The sequence below is a fragment of the Biomphalaria glabrata genome, chromosome 3, assembly GCF_947242115.1.
Source record: "Biomphalaria glabrata chromosome 3, xgBioGlab47.1, whole genome shotgun sequence".
Classification (NCBI taxonomy): domain Eukaryota; kingdom Metazoa; phylum Mollusca; class Gastropoda; family Planorbidae; genus Biomphalaria; species Biomphalaria glabrata.
In genome coordinates this window covers 44,159,849-44,173,361 of record NC_074713.1, presented here as the reverse complement: position 1 = coordinate 44,173,361, position 13,513 = coordinate 44,159,849, and the positions used below count along the sequence as shown (strand labels likewise).

Genomic DNA, 13,513 nt, shown 5'->3' with positions numbered 1-13,513 from the left:
TCGTTCGCCCACCTCCCTATCGGGGGTCGGGGGTCGTCCGAGTGGGGGGGGGGCGATCGCCCCTACCGCCCACTCTCCTGGATCCGCCAGTGACTGTATCAAGCACATCCAAGACCGTTCACAGATTATATTTTATAAGTGGATCAAGATGGGTTTTTAAGTAATAAAAAATCGGTTTCCAACTGCATTAGATCGAGGGACTCAATATTAAAGTCCTTTATCGTTAATATGCATGACTGAATGCATGACGCGTAGGACGTAATCATCTTCTTTTTTTGAAATAACGTCTGTATTATATAAGAAAAGATAAGAAGTTAAAGGACCTTGTGTTGTCTTCATTGTCTCTGCAAAAATGACCTAATTGAATCAAAGATAATGCGCTCATTATTATCTCATCCCCAAAAACATTGTCATTTAAAAAAAAAAAAAAGAAAAACGTCAGATAGATCTAGTACAATATTACATAAACAAGTGGAAATAAGGCTAAAGTGGTTTTTATTTTTTCAAGCTTCAGCTCTAGAGATAAATCGTAAAATGTTAAAATGTTTTACATATTTCGGATGTTCCTTCAGACTTGAAAATAGTTTACTTCCTAGTCCAAACCTCCCGCAGGACTACGGGGGAGAGGATCGGGCAGAATTTGAACCCTGAACCATCAATAAATCCGAACGACAGTCCAGCGCGCATACCGCACAACCAGGCAGCCGTCATAGATGGCCAGATGTTGTCAGGTTCTTTACATCAGGGCGTTACAACCTAAAACCTATTTAATTAAATAACATTAATTAGATATCAAAGTAGTTTGCACTCTAGGGGGTGCGAGAGACAAATTATTAAAAAAAAAAAATCAAAATAAATTCTCATTATCAAAATTCTAATCACGGGGTTTAATAGTCACGTGATTTACTACGTCATTACCCACTGGAATTGTTTGATGATAATTTTTGACAGTTTAATTCAGTGCATTTTGTGAGAACGTAGGTCATAGTCAAGTACTGAAGCCAAGTTGTTTATTTACTTTAATTTTATTTTCAGTTGTAATTATACAATGGAGTTGAGATGCTACAGAAGGATCCTGGGTATCACATTTAAAGACAGCATAGCAAACAGGGGCGGACTGGGTATCAAAATCGGCCCTGGCATTACCATATAAACCGGCCCATAAATGGCATGTCATATATTTTCGGTGTGGCGGGGGGGGATTTTAAACCCCCTCCGCAATTTATATATGTATATTAGTGTGTGTGTGTGTATGTAATTAATCTTCATTACATTCTTATCTTTCATTCTTTTAAACGTTTTTTCTACCCTAGAATACTCTCTTCCTATAAAAAGTGAAAGGCAGTACACACCGCCAAGGGACAGCTAGGGAGTCTGGGGGAGCGCTCCAAGCCCCGGATCCAAGCATTATTTCCGTTATTTTAAGCTTTAAAAAATGCATATTCTGAGGTATCTACAGTGCAATTAGCCAGCTACTCTTCCGCTAAAAAAAATCAAAAACTAATTCTTCTATTAACTGGAGTCCAGCGACTGGTAGAAAATGGTAAAATGCTTTAGTTTTGTATTAAAAGGGGGGGGGGGAACCACAAACCCCTTTTGGCTACGCTCATGAAATTTGGTGACTGTAGTTTGCTTAAGTTGGCTGCACTGAGGAAGTAAGTAAAGTTTCCCTTTCAGACAATGAGGTCTGAGGCCAGTGATGGTTTGAACTCCTCCCCTCTCGTCTACGCCCATGTGTTTTAACATAGGTGTAAGCCTAATTCTATTCAAAATATATAAAGTTTGATAACGCATCGAAAACTGGATGTATGCTTTCGTAGGCTTATATAATGTATTCTATTTATACATGTATGTAGTCTCAAAACTATAAACACTACAATAGCAGCCTTAATGAGTTTCAAACTTTTTGGTATTACTTATAGATTACAGACGTTTCTTCAAAAAAAATAATAATAATTAGGTCCTACGTATTTCACTGTGCCGATCTAGTCCTGTATGTTGATCTGTGACTTAAAATATGCTAAATCATTGGTTTTCCTGGCTGACTCAGGCAACCCATTCCTTTAAAGGGATATCACCACAAATACAAAACTAGGGGTCTATCGAGCCGTCATCCTCCCTACATTGCTCTATGCCTCTGAAAAATGGATAGTGTACAGTTAACATGCAAAGAAACTGAATCACTTCCACATGACGTCTGTGAAAAATACTGAATGTCAAATGGCAAGACAAAATACCAGATACTCAAGTCCTTCAAAGAGCGGGTCTGCAAAGCATCCACACAATGCTGATGCAGTCACAGCTGCGATGGGCAGGACACGTATGCAGAATGAAAGATCACCGCATCCCTAAACGACTCTTGTATGGCCAACTAAGCGAAGGAAAGAGCTCGCAAGGTGGTCAAAGAATGCGCTTCAGGGACACCCTCAAAGCTTCTCTGAAGGCGTTCAGCATTGACCCAGCCACCTGGGAGACAGAGGCACATGACAGAGAATCATGACGTCGCGCTGTGAAAACCGGCGCACAGGTTGCTGAGGAAAAGAGAACAATGCTGGCAGAAGAAAAACGCCAGAGAAGAAAAGCAAGGCCAATTTCAATAGCTCCAGCTGGAATAACCTGCCTAGTGTGCGGCCGAACATTCCGGGCTCACATAGGTCTCACCAGCCACACGAGGAGACATAAAACCCAATGCAAAGCCCTCAGCCCCCCTGGATGACAAAGTGGTCATAATCGAACTACGATGGACGAACTATATATATATATATATTCCTTTAAAAGGTAAGAGAAAGCAGAACGGTTAGAGAGGTACTTCTAAATGTGAAAAGCTCTTGCTTCGTCCTAGTACATTCTCAAAAACGCGATTTGTATATGAATATATTATTTAAAATATAAATGATTCTAAATCTCCTTTCATTAAATATCGGATGTGACAGCGCTATATAAATTATTTTAATTACTGTAATAATTTCCATTATTAATGACTTCATACTAAGCATAAGTTAGCCATTGGTAGAGTGCGCTAGATTGATTTAGATGTAGATTTATATTTTAATAAAATAATAATTTTTTTTTTGTAAGCTTTAAGTGTAGTATTTTTAGATCTATGTTATTAAAAATAAACAAATAGAAACTTACTTTTTCTTTTCAAATCGCAGGAAGTAGAGCTTTATACCCATATTGGGCTATGAATAAGTTGGGTGGTTTGCAATTTCGCGGCTGTGTGTATGTGTTTGTTAACTTCTATTAAGTTTTGTTAAAGAGCTAATTGTCTCCCCTTTTGACGCGTTATATCAATGTTTCCTAACTTAACCTCTCCCATCCCTCTTTTTCGTTAACTTTCATGGAACCATTAAAAAACGGGGGAGGGAAGGAGCAAAACAAAAATGGGATTGCCATCAAAGGCCCATGCCGACCAGCAAAATGATCAGGCCAAACACAGTATCGAAGACATCAAAGTAGTGTTGAAGGCCATGCCGCTCGTGCATAGAAGAAAGTACGGTCTAACGTTTTACAAATGATAATAGTTAAATACGTACACTGTATTGTGTAATTCTTAAAATTATATTCTTGTTGAATTTCAAACAAAATTAATTTTAATAATAATTTACAAAAAAAGAAAACATATTCAGGCCTTTGTGTCTTGCTGCTGTCACTTTTGTTTTTAAGTTGTCTGCATTAAATTTTTTTCTTTGGTCGCGACCAGACCGGCCCATTTGGTACCGGCCCACCGGGCATTTGCCCGTTTGCCCATATAGCCAGTCCGCCCCTGATAGCAAACCAAGAGATAGGAGACAGGGTTACTGCAGGGGTTGGACCCCACGTGATGACTTTTTAAAAAAACGTAAACTAAAACTATATGGCCATACTACAAGGTCTTTTGGGCTTACAAAGACCTTCCTTCAGCGAACAGTACCAGGAGAAAGATAAAGAGGCAGAAAGAGAAAGCAATGAGAAGACAACACAAAAGAATGAACGGGCCGTCATTTAAAGAGGTTCTAACCCAGGCAAAAATAGAGGAATGGAGAAAGGCGATTGACAAATCTTGTGTGGTACCCTAGCGGTCGAACATACTAAGGCAGGAGGGAACAACCTTTTTCTATCGAGGGCAGCATAAAAAAAAAATTAGGAATGGTGGGCCGCATATATATAATATGTATTTACAACTTTAAAAATATGCTACTTGTCTTGTACTTTACATGTATATCTTTTTTACACTAACAATTGAAGATTTAGCGATTTGTGAAACTAATTACACAAATATTTAATTTTAATTTTGTTATTGCATTTTACATCACAATTCATCACAATAATTCGGTTATACTATTGTACTTAATGTAAAATGTTTAATTTTACACTCGTGCATAATTTTCCGGAACTATGGTGGAGCTAGCTTACTATTTGTTATCCTTGTGACTGCTGTTAAATTACAGTAAGTCAACACCGATCTGTTCGTACAAGCAAAAGAAAACTAATTGTTCAAAGATGTATGTGGAACTAAATAATGTGAAAAGTTTAGCATCAAGTTTTTTTAAGTGTGGAAATACAGCTTCTAGCACCCAGAAATCTCCCGTGGAAGAACTGATTGAAACTTTTCTTTTAGGTCATAATTTGCTTGGAGGAATGTCCTCTAGAGCTGAATATGCGTCTGTACTAAATGGTGAAGTAAGGGTATTAAAAACTGGTTTCAAAATCTTGACGTCTTAAAATGTGCATTTCAAATTCAACAAGTCTTGTTCTTTTCAACCATTTTACCAGAAATACACCTTTTAGCAAAAGGAAATTATTAAACCTGTTTTTACTTCTTGCCTGGAGAAATGGAAATTTTTTGTTTGAAAAGATGCACATACATTTCTTGTGCAAACAACCCATTGTTGTACTAATGATGAACACAGTTCTTCATAGCATTGAAAAAATACTGGCCTGAGTTTGTGTCTTTCCCTAAATGTTTCAAAATATTACCAATAAGCATAATCTTCATTTGCTTTAAACTTTTTAGACTGACAAGCAGAGACAATGTTTCTTTAGCCCCTAACTCATAAGAGATAAGAAGATGATTAAAATTACTTATCGTTATATTTTCCCTTTTTTATATATGTTTTATCTGTGGGCACACCTGAATTCTGTAGGTGTCCGCGGGCCGCATAAAACACTCTGGATGGCCGCATGTGGCCCGCGGGCCGTAATTTGCCCAACCCTGTACTAAGGGATAATTGAAGTTGAAGTTGTATGATATATTTAGATTTCTTGTCCTCCTATAACATAACACAATGAATATTGTTAGACACCTTATTTATATAGGTTAGTTATTTAGCGACGCACCATAGAAGACGCATATTGAACGGGACTAGTGACGTTTGGGATATGTTGGGTTAGAGACCGGAAAATCAGTTAGCAATAGAATACTCCAGGGTAACGACGTGTTTAGTGACAGAGACTTCTACTGTGGCCTTTTTATCAGAATAAATACATGTTGAATAGTTCATCAGAGTTGACTACATCTCTTCACTAGTTAAAAACCGATGTGCCTGTTCTTGTATGTATTGTTGTTCAACTACACGGAATACACCCGAACATCTATACTCAAACGCTTGCAGAGTAATTTGGTTGAAATCCAACAGTCATCCATAGTTGACTTCAAGACAGCCTGAATAGGCAACATCACAGTGGCGACCCCCGACGCCCGAAGCCCGAACATCGAACCGGACCTCGAAGCAGAACGTTTACTCAGGTGAGGGTCGTGCACTCGAAGTTATAAAGTTTCATCGGAGTACGGCTGAACACAGCATCATCGCAGAGTGACTTTGTTCTAGATCTACATGTTCTTGATCGTACGTTCAACGAGCCGTTAACTCAGGGTGACCTTCGTCAGGACAGTAATCATCGCAACGTCTGGTCTACTTAACCAGTATAGTATCAAAGCCTGATCTTCATATGCTGAATCGACCTACAACCAGAGAAACCGTTCATTCATAACGGGTGAGAGATCGTTAGTGAACCTGTTGGACATATTTTTTCTTCGTCGTAGGAGCCACATCGAGTATCAAGTTTTACCTCGTCAGTTTCGAGAAGGACAGTTTACCCGCTGTCAGAAGTATTGTGAGTACTACAAGTTTGGTAGCTAACTAAATCGAAATCGCTCTGTCGTCTTACCCTTTGAGAGATTCTTGTGGAGCAGTTTGCTCATTGAACCGGTTGCTTGCCACTTTTATAACGGTCACTGTGTTTAACCCTTGGAAGGTTAGTAAAATCGTATTTTTCGCTGCTGGACACTGATATATTTAGTATTCGTTGGTCTAGACGATATCTAGACTTGTTGATATTGAAGTTGTGGAAACAGCTACATCCACTTAATTTCGTTGAAAACCGTTAGTCGTATAACGGAACGTCGTCGGAGGTGACCTTGGTTTCACCTAGTCTACATTGGACAGTTTGGTCTAGTGAAGCAGCATACAACAGCAAACTTCGTCGTACTACCAGAGTAGCAGCAGAAGCAGTGAACTATTTTAGAGAACCGTTATTCGTCAGCCCAGATCAAGTCATCGTCAAGAAAGTCGTTATTCGTCAGCCCAGATCAAGTCATCGTCAAGAAAGTCGTTATTCGTCAGTCGTCCAGATCAAGTTGCCGTCAAGAGACTGTTATTTGTCAGTAGTCGTCTACACAAATCAAGTCATCGCCAGAAGAACCGTTAACCTATTCGTCAGTAACTGTGTACACAAAGTCGTCGGAACTACACATACGGTCATCAACAGTCGTCGAAGAAACTGAAACATTTTGCTGTGGCATATCAAGACATCTGTGGCATTACGTGGGATACTCGACACGGATTGTATCCACTGGTAGCACCGGAGAACAGAGTCAGAACTGGAAGAGAGGCAGTGGAATTTGTTGTGATCTAGCATATTCGGGAGTCCGAACAAAGGGATCTTTCTTATCAAAAGCTAAGTGCCATTTTTCTTATTAGTAGATCTATATGTTTAGATTGCCCTTAGAAATAGATTTTGTCTAAATTTGGTATGTTAGCCTGAGTAAAATTCAGGTGGTGCTGAAGCCTTAAAACCCGTTCGGGGTAGAAGACATAATTTAGATGAAAAGCTATATTATACGTTTAGGGTTGTAATTGTTCTGTTTGTGTAAACGTCATATCCGTTGTTGCTTAGTTACTTCGTGACGTTATCATTGTGTGCCATATTGTCATATCCCAACCCATAGCGATAGTCTCATTTAATTATTTCATTTGTTTATATTATTTTAAATTATTTATTTTTATTAATTTAATTAGATCTGTAATTTTTTTCACTTAATGATAGAAAGTACGGGTAGGATTCTTTTATTGTGAATCAGACTAAAATAATTTTAGTTTGAGCGGTTAAAATCAAATATGATTTTGCCATGAGAATAATGCCGAAACTGGCTATGTAGTCAAACACTGTCGTCTGGCTAAATTTAGATCTACAAATTTTTGTACACCTCGTTAGTACATTAAATCATCTAGACTCTAATTTGAAATATTATTAATTGAAAGATGAATGAAGGTAGTACATTCTAGATATATAGACTTATATCTTGTTGAAGATATATTTGACATTGTATAAACTCATATTTGTTTCATATGGTTAAATAGAACCATAATCTACTCTAGATCTAGACTCTAGACAGTCGTTGAATTTACTCTATAGACACTTCAGTCATATCAAATTTTAAAATTGATCATAGTTATTCATACTAATAGTCATAGTGCTCTTGATAACTAGATCTAAATGGTATTATTATACATACTATAATATACTAGATTTAAATTTGTGTGATACTAGACCTAATATACAGATTTGAATAAAACCATAATAACTCAGACTAGATTTACACATTTACTAAATCTATAGATAGAGACATAACACTTAAAACTTGTATAAAAGTGTGTAAAAACTTAAATATAAAATAAGTTTAAAGTATAGCCATAACTAATATAGGCTAAGTAAAAATATATAAATTTGGGTGAAAATAAAATACAATGGCTACATCATCATATGTGGACCTTAAGGAGGTTAAGGAAACAGCTATGCAGGATGGAAAGGCCATGGAGTTAAAAGGAAAGGACTTAGCAGCTTATGTACAGCAAGTTGTGAAGGAAGAAACGGAACGTCAAAGACAAGAGATAGAAAGACAAGAAGAACGTCAAAGACAAGAGATAGAGAGACAAGATAGGATCAGAAAGGAAGAATATGAGAAGCAAAAAGAGGACCAAGAAAGGCAGAGAGAACATGAAGCTAAAATGGAGAAGATGAGATTGGACGCAGCACAAGCCAGAGCTCAAACTGAACAAGGAAATAACACAAATAACTCAAATAATTATACCACTCAAAGAGACAACCCTAATTCGCAGACATGGCTAAAGAGAAAGATACAAAGTTTTGATGAACAGAAGGATGACATTGGTGATTTTCTCAAAAGATATGAGGCAAAAATGTCTACATTTAATATGCCTGAAGAAGAATGGTCTGAAATACTGATAGACTTCGTTCATGGTCAAGCTCTAACAATATGCCAAAATCATGACCATCATATTGATGATAGCTATCAAGTTTTAAAAAGAGAGTTGCTGAATGCCTATGGTCATAATGCTACAACTTTTAGAAAGAAATACTTTGACAATATACCATCATTAGGAATAGACCCCCAAACTACTATTAATATGGAAAAGGATTTTTTCAATAAGTGGGTAAAATTAGAAAAAGTGATAAACTCTTATGAGGGATTAAAAAATTTTATTCTAGTGGACAACTTTGTAAATAAATGTGATCCTCAATTACAATCTTTTATTAGAGAAAGAAACCCAAAATCTATAGATGAAATAACAGAGATAATGAGAGTATACAAAAATGCCTATCGCAATAAACCATTTTCTGATAGGGATAAGAGCAAAGTAGATTTAATAGGATACACCAAAGAAAATGTTGATAGAAGTAGAAATAGAAACAGATCAAATAGTGGAAATAGAAAATATAGTGAAATAACCTGTTTTAAATGTCAAGGAAAAGGTCATATAGCAGCTAACTGTAGAAGAGGGAATAGTAGGTCTGGAAGTAGAAATAGATACAATGAACAAAATAACAGTAGATATAGGAGTAGAGATAGGAATGACAGGGGAAATTATAGAAATAGGAGTTACAGTAGGGAATACAAAAATAAAGGTACAGATAGGATATATTTCATGGAAGGAAATAGGAACAATTTTGCAGTGTACCCAGGGTTTGTAGATAGAATTCCGGTGGAATTAATCAGGGATTCAGGTTGTAACACTTTGGCAGTAAAAACTAAATTTGTCAAACCTCATTGGTATGAAGGGTTTACTAAGAAAGTAGAATTAGCAGATGGCACCGTAAGGGAATTTAAAGCTATAAGGGTATACATTGAAACTCCAATTTTCACTGGTTATTGTGATGGCATTGCAATACCAGAAATGAGATATGATATGTTAGTAGGAAACATAAAAGGAGTTAAAGAATGTTCAAGAAAAGAATTAGAAGACTGGCAAAACAAATACAAAAACATAAGACAAAATCATGAAAACATAAAAACACAAAATATAACAAGTATGATAATAACAAGATCAATGGATAAACAAGATGAGAAACAGGAAAATACAATAAATGTAATAAGTAATGATGAAGAAAAAGAAACCAGTAATGTAATACAAATAGAAAATACAGATGTTAAGGAAAGAGAGATAGAAAATGAAACACAAAATAGTCTTGAAACACAAATATCTCAAAGTGAAAAAGAAACAACACCCACATTTGCATTAGAACAAATGAATGACAATATTATTGGGAAAATATATTCAAGAATATCAGATAAAAACAATAATAATCCAATGGAGAAATTTTGTATAGAGAATAAAATATTGTTTAGACAAACAAGTAATGATAACAAGAAAATAAAACAACTTGTCTTACCACAGAAATATTGGAAAGATGTTTTAATCATGACACATGATAATAATTTAGCAGCACATAGGGGAGTAAAGAAATGTTATAGGAATTTGTCAAAACAAGTATTTTGGCCCAAAATGAAAGCAACAATCAACAAATACATAAACTCATGTGACATATGTCAAAAGAGATCTAACAAAAGCTTAGTGAATAAAGCACCCATTCAAGAAATGGATGAACCTACAGAACCATTTCAGAAAGTATCTATTGATTTAATAGGTCCTTTAATTCAAACTGAAAATAATAACAAATACATTCTAACAGTAATAGACATGTTTAGTAGATACCCAAAGGCAATCCCATTATCAAATACAAGTGCAGAAAATATCATTAATGCCATAACTCAAAAAGTAATTACAAGACATGGTATACCTAAAATTATATTGAGTGATCAGGGATCTCAGTTTAAGTCAGAACAATTTAAGAAATGGACTAAACAATACAATATACAACACATATACTCTTCGGTTTACCACCCAGAGAGTAACGGTTTATGTGAACGGTATGGTGGTTCATTAAAAAGATCATTAACAAAAATAATTCAGAATAATCAGAACAAGTGGGATCATTACATTAACTATGTACTATTTGCTCATAGAAACAACATCCATGAAGCAACACAATTTTCACCATATGAAATAATACATGGAAGAAAACCCAGAGGTGAATTAGATGTTTTTAAAGAAAATCTAATAGACAATGATAATAAATTAAATAATGACAGTGAAACAACAATCACAACAGAATTGAAAGAGATATGGACTCAAGCATATAACAACAACAAGAAGTACAAACAAAGTGCTCATGAGAATATAAATAAGACAAGACAATTGAAAATACTAGAAGTAGGAAACAATGTATTAATATTAATAAATGACCTGAAAAATAAAATTGGTAAACAATGGAAAGGTCCATTTAAGGTGATAAAACAAATTAATGATGTGAATTATCAAATTGAAATAAATGGGAAAATTAAAACATATCACATAAATAATTTGAAACTGTATCATGATAGAGAAGATGAGTTGATACAAAACATTCAGGAGGAAATAGAAAATACATTTTCAGAAAGAGAAGAATGCTTGATGATAATAACAAATGAAAATCACAATGAAAATGATATTAAGGAAATACCTGTAATAGAAACAAAAGAGAATCAAACTTGGCAAAAGATTAATCTTAATAATTTAACTAAGGAAAAGTCAAAAGATATAACTAAAATAATACAGGAATACAAAGAAATTTTTTCCAGCATACCAGGAAAAACTAATATTATTAAACATGACATTAAAGTAACAGACCCAAAACCTATCAAGCTTAAGCCATATAGAATACCGATACATTTACAAGACAAAGTAAAGAAAGAAATAGACAATTTACTAGAATCAGGTATAATTGAACCATCAACATCTCCTTATGCTTCACCAATTGTGATAGCCAAAAAGAAGAATGGAGATATACGGTTATGTATTGATTATAGGAAACTTAACAACATCACAGAATTTGACCCATATCCAATGCCAAATATAGAGGATATTTTACATAAATTAAATGGAGCAAAATTTTTTACTAAATTAGATTTAACTAAAGGTTATTGGCAAATACCTTTAACAGAAAATGCAAAACCTTACACAGCATTTGTAACACCATATGGTATTTTTCAATGGAATTATATGAGTTTTGGATTAGTAAATGCACCTGCCACATTTAATAGAATGATGAACATGATAATTGGAAACAAAGAAAATGTTATTTGCTATTTGGATGACATATGTATTTTTAATAATAGTTGGGAGGAACATTTGGTAGATGTAAAAGAAGTGTTTAAAGTAATAAAAGAAAGTGGACTTACAATTCAAGCAGAAAAAGTAGAAATAGGATTGGAGGAAATAATTTTCTTAGGACATAAAGTAAATAACAACATGATTAGCCCTATTGAAGATAACATAAAGAAAGTACTTAATATTGAAATACCTACAACAAAAAGACAAATTAAAAGCATATTAGGAATAGTAAATTATTACAGAAAGTTTATAAAGAACTTAGCAGAAATAGTGAATCCATTAAATGACTTACTTAAGAAAGGAAAACCTCAAAAAGTAGTCTGTAATGAGGAATGTGTGAAAGCTATTGACAGAATTAAGGATATTTTTAGTCATGAACTAATATTAAGACTACCTGATAAAGACAAAATATTTTATGTCACAACTGATACATCTGGTAATGCTATTGGTGGTTGTCTAATGCAGAACTATGATAACTTACATCCTATATTATATGTAAGTAGAAAATTGTCAGAGGCAGAGAAAAAATATAGTGTCATTGAAAGAGAAGCTTTAGCTGTAATATGGGTAATTACTAAGCTAGAGAGCTATCTAATAGGAAGGAAATTCATATTATTAACTGATCATAAACCTATTCAGTATATACAGCAAAAGAGCATGAAAAACAGTCGTGTTTATAGATGGTTCTTATCACTACAGGAGTATAAATTTGAAGTGAAAGCTATTAGTGGATCTGTGAATATTGTAGCTGATCTATTATCTAGAATGACATTGAAATGAAATAATTTTGTAAATAAACTATGATTATATTGAGTATGTAATATATATTAATATATTGACACCATTTATATGTTATGGAAAAGGGAGATAAGTAAATTTGATGTTAAGCATTTAAAAGTAAGTATGGATATTTTTATTTGTGTGAATCATTTCATATATCATTGACGAAAGTTAGTTCTATGGAAAAGGGTGAGTATAAAAGAAAAATGGACAAAAGCGTATAAAAGGGTGGTAAGGAAAAAATTTATTGAATGTGGAAATAAAGTCTATAATTGTTTTTTGAAATATTGTATTTTATCAGATTACTGCCAGTGAAGAACATTTGTAATGTATGACGTGCCCATAAGATGCCACATTTTCCTCTATGATGAACTGTGTACTAATGAAGATGATTCTGGAATGTTATGAACATTGACATTGAATATGAGGAACTGTCAAGTCAAGATGAAGATGTCAAGATTTTATGTTTGTTGTCTTCCCCTTAAATTGAAAATGCCCTTGTAAGACTTGACAGTATTGACATATTTTTTTTTCAAGGGGGGGAGGAATCTGTTAGACACCTTATTTATATAGGTTAGTTATTTAGCGACGCACCATAGAAGACGCATATTGAACGGGACTAGTGACGTTTGGGATATGTTGGGTTAGAGACCGGAAAATCAGTTAGCAATAGAATACTCCAGGGTAACGACGTGTTTAGTGACAGAGACTTCTACTGTGGCCTTTTTATCAGAATAAATACATGTTGAATAGTTCATCAGAGTTGACTACATCTCTTCACTAGTTAAAAACCGATGTGCCTGTTCTTGTATGTATTGTTGTTCAACTACACGGAATACACCCGAACATCTATACTCAAACGCTTGCAGAGTAATTTGGTTGAAATCCAACAGTCATCCATAGTTGACTTCAAGACAGCCTGAATAGGCAACATCACAATATACAGCAATAAACAAAGC

General features: G+C 34.7%; 1 long non-coding RNA gene across 1 annotated transcript; it reads left to right on the top strand.

Moving 5' to 3' along the window:
- Positions 1-5,277: 5,277 nt before the first annotated feature.
- Positions 5,278-13,309, top strand: LOC129924903 (uncharacterized). Its single transcript, XR_008776780.1, has 2 exons — positions 5,278-7,533; positions 12,856-13,309. It is a non-coding gene; the product is annotated as an uncharacterized LOC129924903 (long non-coding RNA).
- Positions 13,310-13,513: the final 204 nt, after the last annotated feature.